Source organism: Agelaius tricolor, unplaced genomic scaffold, assembly GCF_023055355.1.
Source record: "Agelaius tricolor isolate 1412-34295 unplaced genomic scaffold, bAgeTri1.0.p SCAF_39, whole genome shotgun sequence".
Taxonomy (NCBI): domain Eukaryota; kingdom Metazoa; phylum Chordata; class Aves; order Passeriformes; family Icteridae; genus Agelaius; species Agelaius tricolor.
The window spans coordinates 5457190-5475527 of record NW_027269299.1 but is presented as its reverse complement, the minus strand read 5'-3'; the positions used below and the strand labels follow the sequence as shown (position 1 = coordinate 5475527).

Genomic DNA, 18338 nt, shown 5'->3' with positions numbered 1-18338 from the left:
ACAGGAGAGTGAACGTGGTTTTTCACAGCCCCGAGCAGAGAGCTCTGCCCGGGGGCTCCGGGCAAAGGCGGCGGCGCTCGGCAGCGGCCCCAGCCCGCCCAGCCCCGGGAATTGCCCCGCACCGGGACAAAATCCTGCCCCGAAGGAGCCCTTGGAACGCCCGCCCGCGGCTCCTCCGTGCCCCAAAGGTCCCGGCAGCTGTCCCCGGTGCTGCCGCAGCTGCGGCTCTGGAGCAGGGAGGCTCTGCGGGACCCCCGGGCTGGGTCCCCTCCCAGCCGTGCCCGCCCCGGGGCTGATGCTCGGCCCGGGCTCTCTCGCTGCTCCGGCTCCCGCACAGCCCCGCTGTGAGCAGGCACCGAGCGCCCGGCGCCGCAGGGCCCCGAGCCCCTGCCCGGCCCAGGGTCAGTGTCCATCGCCGGCCCCTGGCCGGGGCTCCGGCCACTGCCCGGCCCCGGCACAACCTGCAGCTCCCAGCGCAGCTCCCTCCAGCCGGGCACTGCGGGCTCCCGCCGGGCACAACATTCCCTTCATGGCATCTCCGTTATCTCTGCTCACATCTGCACAACCAGCTGCTGCTGAGGCAATCCCAGCTCCCACTGAAGGCTTCCCACCCAAAATGCTGCCTTCAGCTCTGACACACCATTAAGAAATCCAAGAGCAAAAAAAAACTGAATCTGATTAGAGAATCTTGCAAAGTCACATCTGAGAACATTTTGTTATAAAATCACAAATAGTAATAGAAGCTGAGAAAGTCAACAATGATAGAAAACAAACTTCCAACACTGGGACTAGAAGAGCTCAGGCAATCCATTTGAATGGAAGGAGCCCTCTCTTTCTGACATGTGAGCAATGCCATTGAATTTCCCAAACCAGGCAAATAGGGAGTCCTGGCAGCAGCAGCTTCACACACAGCAATGACACAGAACAGGGCAGGGCAAGAGGCTGCCAAAATTATAACTTCTACTTGCAATGAAGAACCTTTGTTTCCAGTTCTACTCTAGCCACTATTAATATAGAGTCAAAAAGACTAAAACTACTAGTAATAATAAGAACTGTACTATAATTAGCAAAAAAAAAAAAAAAGATAATGGAAATAAGAAGAATTAATAAAATCCCTGCCATACTTATACTAGGTTTGCATGGCCAGGTTTTGGTGAGGGGCTTTAGGAGCACCTTCTGTGAGAGGCTGCTGGAAGCAGCTGCTCCTCCACGTCCCACAGAGTCAAATCCAGCTGGCTCCAGGATGGACGAGCCGCCGGCCAAGGCTGGCCCAGTTAGAAATGGTGGTAACACCTTTGGGAAAAGAGATTTAAGAAAAAGAAAATGGGTGATTGTGTAGTTGTGTCCCTGTGAGCAGGGAAGAGCAGGGTGAGAACATGTGAGAGGAACAACTCTGCACACCCCAGGGCAGGGCAGGGCAGGGCAGGGCAGGGCAGGAGGAGGGGCAGGAGCTGCTCCAGGGGCTGGAGCTGATTGCCCTGAGATTTCCTGGGGCAGCCCCTGGAGAGGCAGCTGGGCCCCTGTAGCCCCTGGAGGGCCCGGAGAGCAGAGACACACCTGCAGCACCTGCAGCAGCCCGTGCTGGAGCAGGGGGTGCCTGAGCAGGGGCTGTGACCCCATGAGAAACCTGTGCTGGAGCAGGGACCCGGCAGGGACCTGCAAAGCCGTGGAGAGAGGAGCCCACGCTGGAGCAGGGTCCTGGCAGGACTTGTGAGCCCATGGGAGAGTGAGGGAGCTGCAGCAGTTTGTGAAGAGCTGCTGTCCGTGAGATGAACTCACCCTGGAGAAGTTCATGGAGAAGTGTCTCGGGGAGGCACCCCACAGTGCAGCAGGGGAACAACTCCTCTCCCTGAGCAGCAGGAGAAACAACGGGTGATGAACGGAGCAGAGCCCCCAGTGCCTGTCTCCCTGCACCACTGGGGGAGGAGGCAGAGCTGGGAAGGAGGGAGGATCGGGCAGAAGGTGTTTTTGAAGCTTTAGTTTACTTCTCACTATCATGCCCTGATCTGGATAGAAATAAATTCAATTAATACCTGTAATTTCAAAAATGCTTTGCCCATGATGGCATTTGCTGAGTGATCTGTCCCAGTCCTTAACTCAAGCCATGAAGCCTTCATTCTATTTTCTATTTTTCTCCCTCCTGCCCATCTCTGGAGGAGAGTGAGAGAGCAGCCATGGTGGGTGCCTGGCATCCAGCCAGGGTGAAGAGACAACACTTCCTTTCCTTCATTCTTTCTTTCCTTCCAGAGGTGACAGTGAAGAGGTTGAGAGGGGCTTTGATGGAGGGAGTGAAGGTGGCAGGGAGTAGTGGGGACAGGAGGCACAGGGATGTGGCACGGGCACCCGAGGGGCCCGTGCAGCTGGCAGGGGGCAAGGCCTGTCCCCCTGGGCCAGCAGCAGCCCCGTGCCCTGCCCAAGGCGCTGCCAGCAGGGGCTGGGCCCCAGAGGCAGGGGCAGAGCCCAGCCCCGGGGGCGGCGTTTGTGCCCCAAGCCCCGTCCAGCCCAGCCTGCCCCGTGTGCGCAGTGAGCCCTGGCACGGCTGCCCTGGACAGCGTGACCTGCTGGGGACACTGAGAGCTGCCCCGCTGTGACCCTGCCCTGGGCACTGCACAGGCACCAACCCAATCCCAGCCAGCAGCACCCCTGGGCATGGCCCAGGCACTGGAGAGCATCACAGCCAGCCCCGCTGCTCCTGGGGATGTCCCAGGCACCAGAGCCCATCCCAGCCCCGCTGCTCCTGGTGATGTCCCAGGCACCAGAGCCCATCCCAGCCCCACTGCTGCTGGTGATGTCCCAGGCACCAGAGCCCATCCCAGCCCCACTGCTGGGGATGTCCCAGGCACCAGAGCCCATCCCAGCCCCGCTGCTGCTGGGCATGTCCCAGGCACCAGAGCCCATCCCAGCCCCACTCCTGGGCATGTCCCAGGCACCAGAGCCCATCCCAGCCCCACTGCTGGGGATGTCCCAGGCACCAGAGCCCATCCCAGCCCTGCTCCTGGGGATGTCCCAGGCCCTATGAGTGTCCCAGGTGTGGGACGAGCACCTCAAATGGCTCAGCTTTGACCCAACACCAACGGAAGCACCACCAAGGGCAGCCCTGCGAGTGCGCCCAGTGTGGGAAGAGCTCCATGCGCTGCTCCAGCTCCATCCCCCACGGGAGGATCCGCGCTGGATGATCCCCAGTGACCCCGGTGGACAGAGCCCTGGTGGTCTGTGGTGCTGGTGATCTCTGTTGAGGAGACACCTGGCTGGGGCCTCCATATCCTCCTGGCTCCCCACCCCATGGCCTGGATTTTCTTTTCATTTCTCTTTGCCCTTCCAAACCTCCTAAAAGCAGGGTAAAAATAAAGACGTTGAGCTAAGACAAGGATGGGGACATGGGGGGTCTTGCAGGGGATGTGGGGGATGCTGGGTGTGAGGGACTTGAGGGTTCCTGGGAGAGACTTGGGGCTTACTCAGGGCTTTGGGGACACCAGGCTGAGCGGCTCCAGTTGCACTGGGAGACCCTGGAGGAGGTTCTGGGACAGCTGATCAAGGACCCCCTGCCCCGGAACTGTCCCCATGTGCCCCCATCCCAACGCCTTGTGTCCCCTGTAGTGGCTGCCCCATTCCCACAGTCACTCCCCTTTCCCCGGCCCGTTCCCATGTCCCCCCTATCCCGTTCCCATCCTGCTCCCATCCCAGTCTGGATCCCATTCCCTGTCCCTGTCCTGTATTCCTGATCCCTGTACCGTATTTCCAGTGCCATTTCAGGTCCCTGGCCCTGTCCCCATCCCCATTCCCGGTCCCTGTCCGCAATCCCGGTCTCTGTCTCCATTCCCTGTTCCCATTCCCGGTCCCTATTCCCATTCCCTGTCCTCATTCCCTGTTCCCATTCCCGGTCCCTGTCCCCATTCCCCGTTCCCGGTCCCCATTCCCATCCCCTGTCCCCATTCCCGGTCCCTGACCCCATTCCCTATCCCCATTCCCGGTCCCTGTCCCCATTCCCCATTCCCATTCCCCATTCCCATTCCTTATCCCCATTCCTGGTCCCTGACCCCATTCCCTATCCCCATTCCCGGCCCCTGTCCCCATTCCCGGTCCCGATTCCTATCCCCATTCCCATTCCCTGTCCCCATTCCCTGTCCCCTCTCACCGGACGCCGCCAACATCGCTCCGGCCCCCCCCCGGCCTCACGTGACCGAGGAAGCCCCGCGCTGCTCCCACCCACCAATCCCAGCGCGCGATCGCTCTCGTATTTGCATAACCACGCCCTTTGGCCTGGCTCCGCCCCCCGCCGGCTGCAGCCGCGTCCTGGCGCTGTTTGCTCCCAGTCCCCTCCCAGCGCTCCCAGTAAAAGCGGGACCGGCAGGAAGAGCTCTCCCAGCTCCTGCCCGCTGCTCCCACCATCGTTCCCAGCGCCCCCAGTAAGAGCATCACCGGCAGGGAGAGCGCTCCCAGCTCCTGCCCGCTGCTCCCACCATCGTTCCCAGTGCTCCCAGTAAGAGCATCACCGGCAGGGAGAGCGCTCCCAGTTCCTGCCCGCTGCTCCCACCATCGTTCCCAGTGCTCCCAGTAAGAGCATCACCGGCAGGGAGAGCGCTCCCAGTTCCTGCCCGGTGCTCCCACCATCGTTCCCAGCGCTCCCAGTAAGAGCATCACTGGCAGGGAGAGCGCTCCTAATTCCTGCCCGGTGCTCCCACCATCGTTCCCAGCGCCCCCAGTATCGCTCCCAGTGCCGGGCGGGGCGGGGCCGCTTTGGAACCCCCCCAGGGCAGAGCGCGGCTGCTTTTGGGTGCCGGCACTGCCCGGGCCGGGCTGGGAGCGGAGATGGAGCGGGAGGGAGAGGAGGGAGAGAGAAGGAGGAAAAGGAAAGGCAAAGGGAGGATCGAGAGGAAAGGAGGAGCAGGAGGAGGAGGAGCTGGAAGAGAAGGGACAGAGGAGGAGCAGGACGAGGAGCAGCACCAACCCCACGCGGTTCCCCCGCTCGGGCCGGGGTCCCCCGGCATCGCCCCCCGGAACCGCAGGTGAGCGGGGAGCTCACCCCAAATGCATCGGGCGGTCTCCGGCAGGGTGGTTTGGCAGGGCAGGGGATGTTTGGATCTTGCAGGACCCCAAAGCTGGGCCGGAAATGGCCCTGGAGGGATCTTGGGGTGTCCCACGTGGCGATTGCCCGGTACCTGCAGGCAGGGGAGTGATGTTGGGTTTGGGGATCCCCGGGAGAGCTGGGGGAGAACGTGGGAGCCCTGGAGTGGGGAGAGCGCAGAGGGGCGATGCCGGAGCCGGGGGATCCCCAGCAGCCTGGAGGAATGGGGGAGGCTGGGGATGAGCAGGGTCCGGGTCCCCGAGGCTGGAGGGAGCAGTGACATCTCCATCCAAAACTTGGGCAGCGGGACCATTAAACCCACCATGCTGATCCCTTGTTTTTCCCCAAACCAGGATTCCCACACCTTGGCCAGATGGAGCAGGAGACTGCGAGGAAGAGGAAGATGGCCCAGGATCCCCAGGCAGGTGAGGAGGAAGTCAGTGCCCCTTTCCCCCTCTCTCCTGCTCCATCTCCCAGCCCAGCACGGCCCCGGCTGCAGGACAACCCTGCTGCCAACCCCGTCCTGCTGGGGATGCACTGGGGGGATCTCCTTCCCCTTCCCTCTGGCATGGAGGCAAATCCCATCCTCTCCTTGTCCTTCCTCCCCCAGGGAAGGAGCTGAGGATGGAGAGCAGGCAGGACAAATCCCCACAGCAGAACCTCATGGAAGAGGCCGTTTTCCTGTTTGTTCCTTATCTGGTTGCTGTTCCCAATAAATTGTTCTTATCCCAGCCCGGGATCTTTGCCTTTTGTGTTTTCCACGGGAGGCGGGAGGGCAGCGAGGGCAGCGCGGTTTTAGCGGGAGCAGGAAATTGGGGAATCCCATTCCTGAAGCCCGGCCCGTGGAAACCAAGCATCCCAGCTGGTGCCAGCCCTGGTGGCCATGGCAGCAGCCTTGGGAGCGGGTCCCTGGCTGGGGCTGTGGGAACCTCTTCCCTCTGGTGCCCAGGGACAGGAGTGGAGGGAGCGGCTGCAGCTGAGTCGGGGCAGGCTCAGGTTGGATGTCAGGAAAAGGTTTTTGCCCAGAGGCTGCTGGGGCCCTGGCCAGGCTCCCCAGGGAAGGGTCCCAGCTCCAGGGCTCTCTGAGCTGCAGCAGCGTTTGGCCAGCGCTGCCAGGCCCAGGCTGGCATTGTTGGGGTGTCCTGTGCAGGGCCAGCAGTTGGACTGGAGGATCCTGATGGGTCCCTCCCAGCTCAGCCCATTCTGTGCTTCTGGGATCCCATGAGCCTGGGGATGGGGCTGCCAATGGTTGCCATGGCAACAGGCTCTGGCTGCAGGCCTGAGCTGGTGTCCATGGCAACCACCCCGGCATGGGTTCTCCATGGAGCTGCCAAGGGCCTGAGCATAGCAACAGGGGGCTGGTGATGGTTGCCATGGAAACTGAGCATAGCAACAGGGTCCTGGTGATCCTTGCCATGTAAACGGACCATAGCAACAGGGGGTCTGGTGATGGTTGCCATGGAAACGGACCATAGCAACAGGGTCCTGGTGATGGTTGCCTGCTAAGGATCACATTTGTCACAGGCCCTCAGAGGGGTTCCTTGGGGACTTTCCAAGAGTCTCCAGGCTCTTCCAGAGCTGGAATGTCACACACAGAGACAGGGGCTCCATGGAGACCTCCCAGGGCTTTCTGGGGATGGTAAAGAGCCCTGTGGTCAGAGGCAGTCACAGCCATTCCATGGTGACATCCCAGGGCACCTTGGGCTGCAAAGGCACCCATCTGTCACAGGCACTCACGGGGGCTCCATGGTGACATCCCAGGAGTCCCCAGGCTGCCAAAGGGCCGGAATGGCCCAGACACTCACAGGGGTTCCTGCCATGGGCACAGTGGGAGCTTCAGTCCAAGTTTATTAGAGAAGCTCCTGTTGCGTCTCAAGGTGCAGAAAGGATCCCCAATAGCCCCCATAGATCCCCAAATGTCACCCTTGAGTCAGAGATGACACAGACTCAGATCAGAAGGTTAAGGGTTAAAAGTCACCTGTTTTTTCAATCCTTTTCTTTACTACAGGTGGACCTCATTGGTCATTTAATCAACACATTTCACATGAGTGGCCAATTAAGACAACACCCTTCAGTAAACAACTTTATGGAAAAAAGCCAACTTATTACAAACATTGTTGGGGCACCAGTTATTGATATTTGTTTTACATTGGGCCTTTCTGGGGCTTTCTGGATTGTGGAAACCCTCCTGTAGCAGTTCTGTGCCAGGCAAAAGGAGATGCACAGGACTTTTTCAGTCTTCAGCTTCTTGTTTATAGTTATCTTATGTAAAGTTTTGCATTGCTGTCTACACCAGGCCCAGCATGCTAGAAAAGCACCACAAAATGGCCCCAAAATGTAGGGTTTCAAGGTCTTTTAAAGTTATCTCATCCAATCAACTCTTAAAACATATGTTTTTTCTACTTATCTACCACTAACTCATCCCTTGACTGTCCACATAACCTCTGCACGGTGCTTTCCTTGACCAATCACCCTGTGCCACCAACACTGCAGAAAATGGAGTAGATGAAGAAGACAGGGACTACACTCAAATTCCACATGTTGCTTCCTATCTACACCACACTAAAAAACCCAAAACCTAGAATTCTCACCCAAGTGACATACTATACTACTCTCTATTATCTATTTCACACTTTGGTAAATTCTAATCTATCTCAAAGTCCTGGAAGTCCTCTCCATGGGCAAAGGTTAAAGGCAGTGTTTCTCTGGCGGTCAGGACCCCTCAGAGCAGACAGAGAAATATTCCCTGTGCCCTGGATTCCCACACATTCAACCTAAAATCCTTTAACCCTTAACATGTTAAGTTACCCAAAAATGTTCCAGGTAAGTAGGATTAGAATAAGGAAAAGAAATAGAGAACAGAAAGACAGAATATCCTTAGAAAGAGGCACACATAGGTACTAACAGCTCAGGTTCCAGCATCACTGACAGAGAAACCCCAGCACAAGGCAGGATCCAGACCCTGGCTTGGCCTCGTGCTCCAGCTTTTAACCCCCTAGGCCTTCATGGCCCGCCCCTGGGGTGGGACTGCCAGTTCCTTGTCCAATCAGAGCCAGGGTAGCGCCAGCTGCTGGTGTGTGATTGATTGACAGCTCAGCCAATCAGAGCTGGGTTAGCATCACCCCCTGCTGTGTGATTGACAGCTCTGCCAGGCCAGGGCTGGGGGCGGGGCTCTGTCCCACCACAAACCAAGGCCTGACCCGGCCCTGGCCCCACACGGGCATTCCGAGCATCCCAAGGTGTCTCGGGACATGGATCTCATCCAGCCTCTGACAGTGACCACGGTGACACTACGGAACCTCATGGAGCCATGGCTCAGTTGTGACAATGGAGATCCAAGGAAATGATGGTGAGACTGTGGAATCCAGGAATCATGGAATCAAGGAGACAATTGTACAAATCATGGGCCCTATAGAAGCAAGGATCAATGATCAAACTGTGGTTTGACTGTGATTGATTTAAAATAGAAACAAGGAGCCATTGTTTCACAGCGGGGCTGCGTGGGGCCAATGGACCCTTGTGACTCTGTTGGGGCTCATAAACCAAGAAGCCATTGTGACATTGCCAGACCTCATGGAATCAAGGAGACCATTGTGACAGTGTTAGGACCCATGAAGTCAATGGAACATGGAACAGGTCTGCCTGGTTTGGCCTCCTGGGGGCTGTCTGACAGGTCCCACTGAATTTGGCATATCAAGGGCCACTTCCCATCTGACCGTGAAGCACTGGGGCTCTGTGCTTTTATTCCTATGGAAAAGAACTGTCTTTCTTGTCTCAGCTCACATGGCCAAAATTGGGATTCTCCGTCTAAAATTCTCTATATCCAAGGGTTACTCCCAGTCAAAATCTGCCCATTCAGTCAAGTCTGGGCAGCCTTGGCCTCTGGTGACTGCCTCTCATCTGCCCCTGCCCCACTGGGGCTCACTTGTTTCCTTCCTATGGGGACCATTGTGACACTGCGGGGTGTTGTGGAACCAATGGGCCATGGTGACACTGCAGGCCCTTGTGGAACCTGTTACACTGTAGGAACTTGTGGAACCAAGGGGATCATTGTGACCCTGCAGGGTACCATGGATCCAAGGGGCCACTGTGACACTGTGGGGCCTCGTGGAACCAAGGACATCTTTGTGGCTCTGTTGGGGCCGCATGGTCCCAAGGGGCCAGTGTGAAGCAGCAGGGCTTTGTGGGGCCAAGAGGCCATTGCTGCATTTCAGGGCCTCATGGAGCCAAAGGGCCATTGTGATCCTGCAGGGCACCGTGGATCCATGGAGAGCATTGTGGCATTGCAAGGCCCCATGGAATCATGGAGACCCTTGTGACACTCTGGGGCCCCATGGAAGGAAGGGGCCATTGTGACACTGTGGGAACTTGTGGAACCAAGGGAATCATTGTTGCACTACTGGGCCCCAATGGAACCAAGGGGCCATTGGACACAGCCAGGCTTCATGGAACCCAAAGACCATTAGGACACTGTAGGGCCTTGTGGAACCATGGAGACCATTAGGATACTTAAGGACTTGTGTAACCAAGGGGCCATTATGACACCTGAGGCCCTCATGGAAGCCAGAGAACCATTGTCACACTGCAGGGCCTCATGGGAGCAAGGACCCATTGTGACACTGCAGGGCCCTGTGGAACCAAGGGAACATGAAACAGGTGTGGCTGCCTTGGCCTCCCAGGGGTCACCTGACAGGTCTGGCTGACCTTGGAATGTGGAAGGCCACTTCCATCTGCCCCTGAAACACTGGGGCTCTGGGCTTTCCTTTGTATGGAAAAGAACTGTCCATGTTTTCCAGGTATCCATGCCTAAAATTTGGATTCCACCTCCAAATTTCTGTGTATCCAAGGTTTACTGCAGGACAAAAGCTGCCAGGACAGACAAGTCTGGCTGGTCTTTAACTCCTGAGGGGCAGAACTCACCTATTTTCCAAACACTGGAAAGGGCTCTTGTGCTCTTCTTTGTATGGAAAAAATCATCCTTCTCCAGGCACAAATGTCTGAAATTAGGATTCCACATTCATAATTTCAAATATCCAAGGGTTGCTCCAAGCAAACCTGCCAGGACAGACAGGTCAGCCTTGCCTTGGCCTCTGGTGGTTGCTGTTCATCAGCTCCTGAAACACGAGGGCTCTGTGGTTTCCTATCTATGGAGACCAATGTGACACTTGGGAGACTTGTGAAATGAAGGGGCCATTGTGACACTGCAGAGCACCATGGATCCAAGGGACCATTGTGACACTGTGGGGCCTCGTGGAACCCAGGACATCCCCATGGCTCTGTTGGGCCACATGGTCCCTAGGGGCCAGTGCAAATCAGCAGTGTGGGAGTTAGCCTGGCTGTAACTCAGAGTCAGACAGATTTTACTCCAGAAGAACTGGGTGTGAGTTTCAAGTCCTAGGAGTCATTCTTTTAACTTAGGGTAAGCTTCAGAGTTCCCTGAGAAGCCTTAAGTGTTGTTATGCTAAGTTGTCCAAGTTCTACTCCCCTGTTGGTTTACTGGTTGGTGTTTCTTCTATATGGTTATTGTTCTAGTTTTCTAGCCCCAAGTGTCTATGTTGTTGCTTCCCCTTTGTCTCAGGTCTTAGGATCCTACCCCTTGTACTGTGCTGGACTTCTCCATGTTTATTGTTTTTCACTCTGTTAATTAAGTTCCTTTTAAACAACTCCATTGATCCTGCTCCTTTTCATTTTCACCACCCTTGCCCTGAAGTCAGGGAACCAGAGAGGTTTGTCACAGCCACCCTCATTGTGACCTTTGGCACCCAAATAGGGACCCTGACACTCAGGGCTCCCTGTGTCAGTCACGTCAGCTGGGGTTGGCTGATGGACAGGCCAGTGCTCCCTGGGATTTTGGATTGTGCTGGGCCCAGTGGATTCATCATTGCTTCAAGGGACCTTGCCCAGGATCAGCAGGGACAACGATGGTTTCACCTGCATAGGATTGCAGGTGGGTTTGGGGAAATGCAAGACATTTATTGCCCATTTTGCCACTGTGTTTTTACAATATGCACCCATGTCCCATAATTGATTTGTTGTGTTCTGGTGGCTCTTCCCTGTAAGGTGGAGAAAGAGAAAAATGGGCAGCCAGATGTCCAAAGTAGAAAGCAGCATATATGGATGCTTTCAGTAATTCTCACTGATCATGACAAAATATTTTCAAAGAACATATTAAAATCAATCATGAGGTGGATCATTAAAAATTATCCAGATGCCTCTGCTGATGAAATCCATGCCATTGAATTTTGGGACTCAGCGGGAGTTAAACTGTACAACGTTTCAATCAAAAAGGACCCCATTGCACCCCGCATGCTCCCCATCTTCCACACCAGTCTTCACCAGCAAGCAGTTTGTTAAAAACTCAATCCGTTGGTCACTCCTAACTCGGGACCTCCCCTCAAACCTGCCTTTCTCAGACCTTCCACGATGGTCCAAGATGGCAATGGCCACGCTGTCTTGGAGCATCATGGCCTGGAGACTCAGGATGGAAGGAGCCTGAATGTTGCTCGGAAGACTGACCATCCTCCCTCCATCTTGGCTCCTCCACTTCCTGCTACCACAACCTTCTCTTCCGCCCTGAATGAACCTCCAGACTCCACCCCCACAACTGTGGTCACGCCCCCACTGTCAATGATTCCACCTTCACCCTGGGCCATGCCTCCAGAACTCCACCCCAGGAGTCTGCCATCCTAAATCAAGGCCTGGAACACCTGACAAAATGGCAGTGCCCTTTGCCTCACCCTCCTGCAACAATATAACCCCATGATCAAAGATACTAAGCCCAACTGTCACACTATTTCTAATCCAAATGTTTCTGCCCCAAGTTATTCTTCCTCCCCAGAAGACACTTTGGATTCCCCAGAGCCACCTCGCCCCTCAACCCCAGAAGATCCCTAGGAAAGGATCTGGAAAGAAGCAGTTAAGGAAGGACACTGGCAAATAGTCTCAAAATTCCTCGTTGCCCCCGTATGTTATGAAAGAAGGGGGCAGAATCCCAGGGATCAGCCATTGGTTTACGGGGAAATCAAGGATCTGTGTAGGGCAGCTAAAGACCATAGGAAGGACTTACCTTGTTTTAATGGCCTAATGAGGACCAGGTTTACAGCTCATGTCTCAACCCCCGTATGATTTAAAATATATTATGTCCATGTTGTTGTCACCTATAGAATACACCTTGTGAAAAGGGGGATGGAAGTGTTTACTAAATCAATTCATAGCAGACTATGCTAATAATGAGGCAAGGACAGAATTGACAATCAACCATCTAGCTGGAGAAGGACAACACAGCCTAGCAGATGATCAAGCAGCAGGTATCCCCAGAGAAGGATTGGATGATATCAAAGAGATGGCTTTGAAAGCTTTAATCCAGGTATCAGATGCTAGCACACCCAGTTTGGACTACCTTGGGTGGCTGCAGCTAAAGCTTTAGGACAATCAGACCATCCTGGGTGCCTGTTAAGTAAGCAAACCAATGCTGCCTCCCTCACATTGAGTGGCTGCTCTCAGACACAGAGACCATCAGACACGCCACCTTGCAGAACAGCGATAGAGTTTTTACTCTGGGCACATGGGCATGGATGTGTAAACTCTGAGGGCATGTGCTGCATGAACCTCTCCAGCCACAGCGAGTCAATCACAAGAGCATTCAGGTATTGAAGGAAGGGTTCAAGAAGCTTCAAGTGGGAAACAAAGACTGGTTCAATAAACTCTTCCAATCCTGAGGACAAAAGGGTTTGATGAGGTCTAGCTAAAACAGGACTATTGATTCTCTTAGTGGTTGTTGTTGTTGTATTGTTAATTGTCCCATGTTTGTTTGGATGCTTTTAGAAAGTCTTACAAAATTCTTTCAGTTCCATCTTTGTTGTAAAACAGGAAGGGAGAAGATACCCAATAGAGGCGCCTCATGGACTCCTTGGAGGAGAGAACTGGAGGCCAGGATGGCACAAAAACCTCTCAGAGACTCAGTGTGGGAAAGAAAATCCTTAAAAGTACCTAAAAGTATTCTTAAATCCATAAAGTACCTTAAAAACCTTGAGAATCTCAAGGCATTAATGAGCCTCACTGAGTGTCAGTACAAAGCTCTCCAGGGACTCGTTAAAGCAGATAATTGGGGCCATGATTGCACAAACCTCTCACAGAGTCTGTATCAAAAGGCAAACACCAAGTACCTTAAAATAACTGAAGTACCCTGAAGCATTAATGAGCCCCACTGAGTGTTGTTACTGACAAAGCCTCTCCAGGGACTAATTACAGCAGATAATTGGAGGCCATGATTGCACAAACCTCTCAGAGACTGCAAGGCAAAAGCCAAAGCCAAAGTCCTTTGAAAAACCTGCAGTCCCTGCAGGGAGCATTCAGGAGCCCCCAGGGCCATTGCTGAGCAAGGCTCCCCAGGGACTCCTTGCAGCAGATCCTTGAGGCCACTGGGATGTGGGCTAGGGGGGGATGCTGAGGGCAGCACAAGGGGCTGACAGTGCCCAGCCTGGCTGGGGCTGTGCCAGGAGGCCCCAGGGCCTCAGGACAAGGTGTCTCCTCCCAGCCCTTGCTGGCACAGACCCTGCTGTGCCCCAGGGCACCAAGACTTGGCTTCTCTTTGTCCCCACCTGTCATCACTGCCTGCAGTTCTCTGCTCTGCCTGGGGCCTGGGGACACTTGCTCAGTCATGTCCCTCTCTGGGACCCATTAAAAGTCCAAGAAAGTTTGGAGTTGGATTCTAGCTTGGAGTTCTGGAGAGGTTTCTTCAGCTCCCTCTCAGGGACTGATGTTCAGGGCCTGAGCACAAAGCCCCAGAGGCTGATTAAAGTCCTTGTGCTGTGTCTGTGCTGCTGAGCTGGGCTGGGCTCCTGGCACAGAGGCAGCTCCTGCTCACCAAGAAGAGCTTCAAAAGCACATTTCTCTGGATGAGCAGCTCTTCTGCCAGCCCAGCAGGGCTGGGGCACTGCCTGCAGCCAGCGCGGGCACAGCACAGAGGCACAGAGAGCTTCAATCAGTCAGGGCTGGGAAGGGGCTGAGAAGTGCCTGGGGCACAATCACTGCCAGCCCTTGGCACAGGAACCTCTGGCTGCAGGACAGTGCAGCTGCAGCTCCTGGAGCCATCTCCTGCAGCTGGAACATGCCAATGCCTGCAGAGCCTGTGAGTACATTCTCTGCTTGTCTCTTGTGCAGAGCAGCCAGGGGTGCCCAGGGCTGTCCTGCAGAGCAGGGTCCTGCAGCCCAGGGCGCTGTGCTGGGGCAGGGACTCTGCTGCCTGCCAGGGACAGCTCTCAGCCAGCCCTGGCAGCTGCTCCCAGCGCTGGGGAGAAGCTCTGGGGGGAAGGAGCCGCCCTGAGCAGGGCCGGGGCTGCTGCTGAGAGGGGCTGGGTGGGGCAGGGCTGCTCCCAGCTCTAGACCAGCCTGGGCACAGCGCCGGAGGGCACTTCCCAAAGAAGGTAAGCCTGGGATTGCTGTAAAGATCAGGAGCTTTCCTGAGAGTGTTTTCTGTTTCCTGCTTGGAGCAGGGTGGGAAAGTTGGGGTGATGGCAAAAAGATTATTGCTTTTTATACATTTCTGATACATTCATAGCTCTGTAAATTACTATTATATAGTTATAAATCTACATTCCTTACTTAACACTACTAAATTCCTATTAACTATATTAAACTACTCTTATATACTTATATAAATATAATCCTTAATTAACTCTAGTACATTTCCTAACCATTCTCTTAGATTTTAGAAAAATGAGCTCACTGTCAAAATACATTCCTGAAATACTGTCTTATCAGTCTTATTATCAAATAGTCCTATTGTCAGGAAGAAAACCTACAAAAACATTTTTTTATTGACCAGAATGTGAGCAGTCATAACAAAAAGTGAAGGTAAAGAAGCCCTTGGACCTATTCCAATGCATTGAGCCAGGGTGTGTAACTGGGGCAACTGAATCTGCTATTGGATGTTCCTGTTAAATATCCTAATTAATCAACCTTGATAAATTGTTGAAGTCAGGCACCGGGTGTGCCCCATCCCCACTGGGACACCTGGAAGCTTCCAATTTATGTCTGGTTTTTACTTTACTGTTCTAACCCTGTTGCAAGGGTTGTTTTTTTGTTTTTTTTTTTTTTTTTTCTCTTTTGATTATAGACAACAGGGGGATGAGAGGAGCAGAACAGGAATTGTAATCAGATACAGAATATTCTGAGTTGAAAGGGACACACAGGATCATCCAAGGAGTGTTTGAACATTTACAGAGACTCCAGAACTGTAAGTTTGGGTGGTCAGTGTCCCTGCTGGGAGCCTCCCAAAGGGCCCTCAGCCACTCCTCAGCCCTGCACAGCACCAGCATCACCTTTGCAGGGCCCAGCAGGGCTCTCCTGAGCTGCCCTTGCCCAGCTGCACACAGAGCCTGCCCCAGCCAGGGCCCTGCACACAGGCAGGTTTCTGTAGGGCCCCAGCCAGGGCACGCAGGCTGGGATGGGCTCTGTGAGCGCTGGCAGGGACAAGGCTCCTCTCAGGAGGGAATGTCCAGGCCCAGGGAGATGCTCAGGGAAGGAGAGGGGGCTGGAGAGAGCAGGGCTGGGGCAGGAGGGCACTGTTGGTGTGTGGGAGGTGCCGGGCACAGCTGGGCATGGGAACACTGTCCTGAGTGCCCGGCTGTCTCTGCCCTGCCCTCTCAGGCACAGCACCACAACATCTGCTCTTGGTTCTGCCCTGCCCTGACATTGGCACTGTTACCTGCTGCTCTCAGGGAGGCTCTGGCATCTGCAGCAGCTGAGTCAGGCACTGCCCTTGGCATTCCTGCCAGGCAGGGCTGTCCATGGGAATGGGGTGTCCAAGCTTCCCTGGCACCTGTGGGGCTGTGGGCAAAGCAGTCCATGGGAAAGGGGAATGAGCTGAGCCCCCTCCCTGAGATCCCATCATGGGCACAGCCAGGGATCTCCTTGCTGTGCCCTGCCAGGCTCTGAGCTGCCCTCCTGGGTGCAAATCTGTGCCAGAGCCTCTGGGAGTTCCCTGAATGTCCCACAGGGAAGGGCAGAGCTGCCACAGCTGAGGAAATGCTGCTGGGTTTGCCCAGGGAGCCGTGAGTGTCCTTGGCACAAGGGGGTGCTCAGACCTTGCCCAGAGACCTTGAGAGAGGGTGAGACATTCAGGGATCCCTCTGCTCTGGGCAGGGTCTGGTTTATCCCAGGGTGACCCGGGAGTGTGATTGTGCTCTGATTGCAGCCAAAGGTGCAAAGCCAGGGCAGTTGGGAACAAGCCCATCCAGCCCCTCACATTCCCTCAGCCACAGGGAATCCTTTGCCTCTCCCGTCTCTCAGTGGCAAACTCTGAGTGCAGAAGAAATGCTGGGAATTTGTGACCTCAGAGAGCCAGGAATGATGTGTGGGTAGGAAAACAATTCCTAAAACCAACTCATGCCATCTATTTCCTTTAGAAGTTTCCTTTAGGAGTGCAGATGCTACCAAGACTTTCTGCATTAGGAGTGATTCCCCTGACAAATCTTGAATATCCAGCCTTGTCCCTCTGCCCCATGGCCACAAACCCAGGGCAGTAGGGCAGGGATGGCTCCTCAAGAGCGCCCATGCACAGGCCTGGCTGCTCCTCCACACTCAGCCAGCACAACTGGAGCTCAGGCAGGGACCTGGGTGAAGGTTTTCCCAAAGCAGGAACAAGGCTGGGTGACTCCCAGTGGGACAGTCTGCAGGGAATGGCCCAGGTTTGGCTCCAAGCAGCCTCTCCTGACTTGTCACTGTCCTTTCTCCATGAACAGGTGCCCATGTGCAGCCCCAGCAAATGTCCAACAGCAGCTCCATCAGGCACTTCCTGCTGCTGGCATTGGCAGACACGCAGCAGCTGCAGCTCCTGCACTTCTGCCTCTTGCTGGGCATCTCCCTGGCTGCCCTCCTGGGCAACGGCCTCATCATCAGCGCCGTAGCCTGCGGCCACCACCTGCACACGCCCATGTTCTTCTTCCTGCTCAACCTGGCCCTCAGCGACCTGGGCTCCATCTGCACCACTGTCCCAAAAGCCATGCACAATTCCCTCTGGGACACCAGGGACATCTCCTACACTGGATGTGCTGGACAGGTCTTTTTCTTTCTGTTCTTCATCTCAGCAGAGTATTCCCTCCTGACCATCATGTGCTACGACCGCTACGTGTCCATCTGCAAACCCCTGCACTACGGGACCTTCCTGGGCAGCAGAGCTTGTGCCCACATGGCAGTAGCTGCCTGGGCCAGTGCCTTTCTCAATGCTCTTGTGCACACAGCCAATACATTTTCCCTGCCCCTGTGCCATGGCAATGCCCTGGACCAGTTCTTCTGTGAAATCCCACAGATCCTCAAGCTCTCCTGCTCCAAATCCTACCTCAGGGAAATTGGGCTTCTGGTGTTTTCCATCTGTTTAGGACTCGGATGTTTTGTGTTCATTGTTTTCTCCTATGTGCAGATCTTCAGGGCTGTGCTGAGGATTCCCTCTGAGCAGGGACGGCACAAAGCCTTTTCCACCTGCCTCCCTCACCTGGCTGTGCTCTCCCTGTTTGTAAGCACTGCATTGTTTGCCCACCTGAAGCCCCCCTCCATGTCCTCCCCATCCCTGGATCTGGCCCTGTCAGTTCTGTACTCGGTGGTGCCTCCAGCCCTGAACCCCCTCATCTACAGCCTGAAGAACCAGGAGCTCAAGGCTGAAGTGTGGAGACTGATGACTGGATGCTTTCAGAAACATTAAACTGCTGGCCAGTGTCTGCCAATCACTTGTAATAAAAGTCAGCTGTGATATTCCTTTTTGGTTTCATTTTGGAGGTTCTTTTCCTTTGTTTTATTTTTTTCATATTGTCTGCAGAGAAATGTCACTTTTTGTGCTATTTCTCATTTTGTTTCTCTCCACCTTCCCTGTGGCCACAGACTGTGTCAATGAGGGGCTGCACTCTCGGTGGCTTTAAAGGAACTAAGGGATCTCCCAGCAGAGTTTTCTGCAGAGATGCCCTTGTGTTGCCTTCTCTGGAGCTGCAGCAGCAATGTCTGTGTGCAGAGCTGGGGCAGATCAGTGCTGGCCCAGCAGCTGTGCCCAGCAGCAGCAGCAGCAGCAGCACTTGGTGTTGCCAGTGCTGCTGCCGTGGCCCTGCCCCGCTGCCCTGGTGGCCCTGGTGTTGCTGCAGGGCCTGAGTGCTCTCGGGGCCGGGCACAGCCCTGGGGGTGGCAGTGCCGGGGCTGCAGCAGGGACAGGCCATGGGCACTGCTGGGGCAGCGCTGACGCCTCAGGCCGGGCCCTGGGGGCTCCAGGCTCCTTGCCCAGGCTCTC

At 55.1% G+C, this 18338-nt stretch overlaps 1 pseudogene; it reads left to right on the top strand.

The window, feature by feature from the left end:
* Positions 1 to 16746: 16746 nt before the first annotated feature.
* Positions 16747 to 18084, top strand: LOC139603516 (olfactory receptor 14I1-like; annotated as a pseudogene).
* Positions 18085 to 18338: the final 254 nt, after the last annotated feature.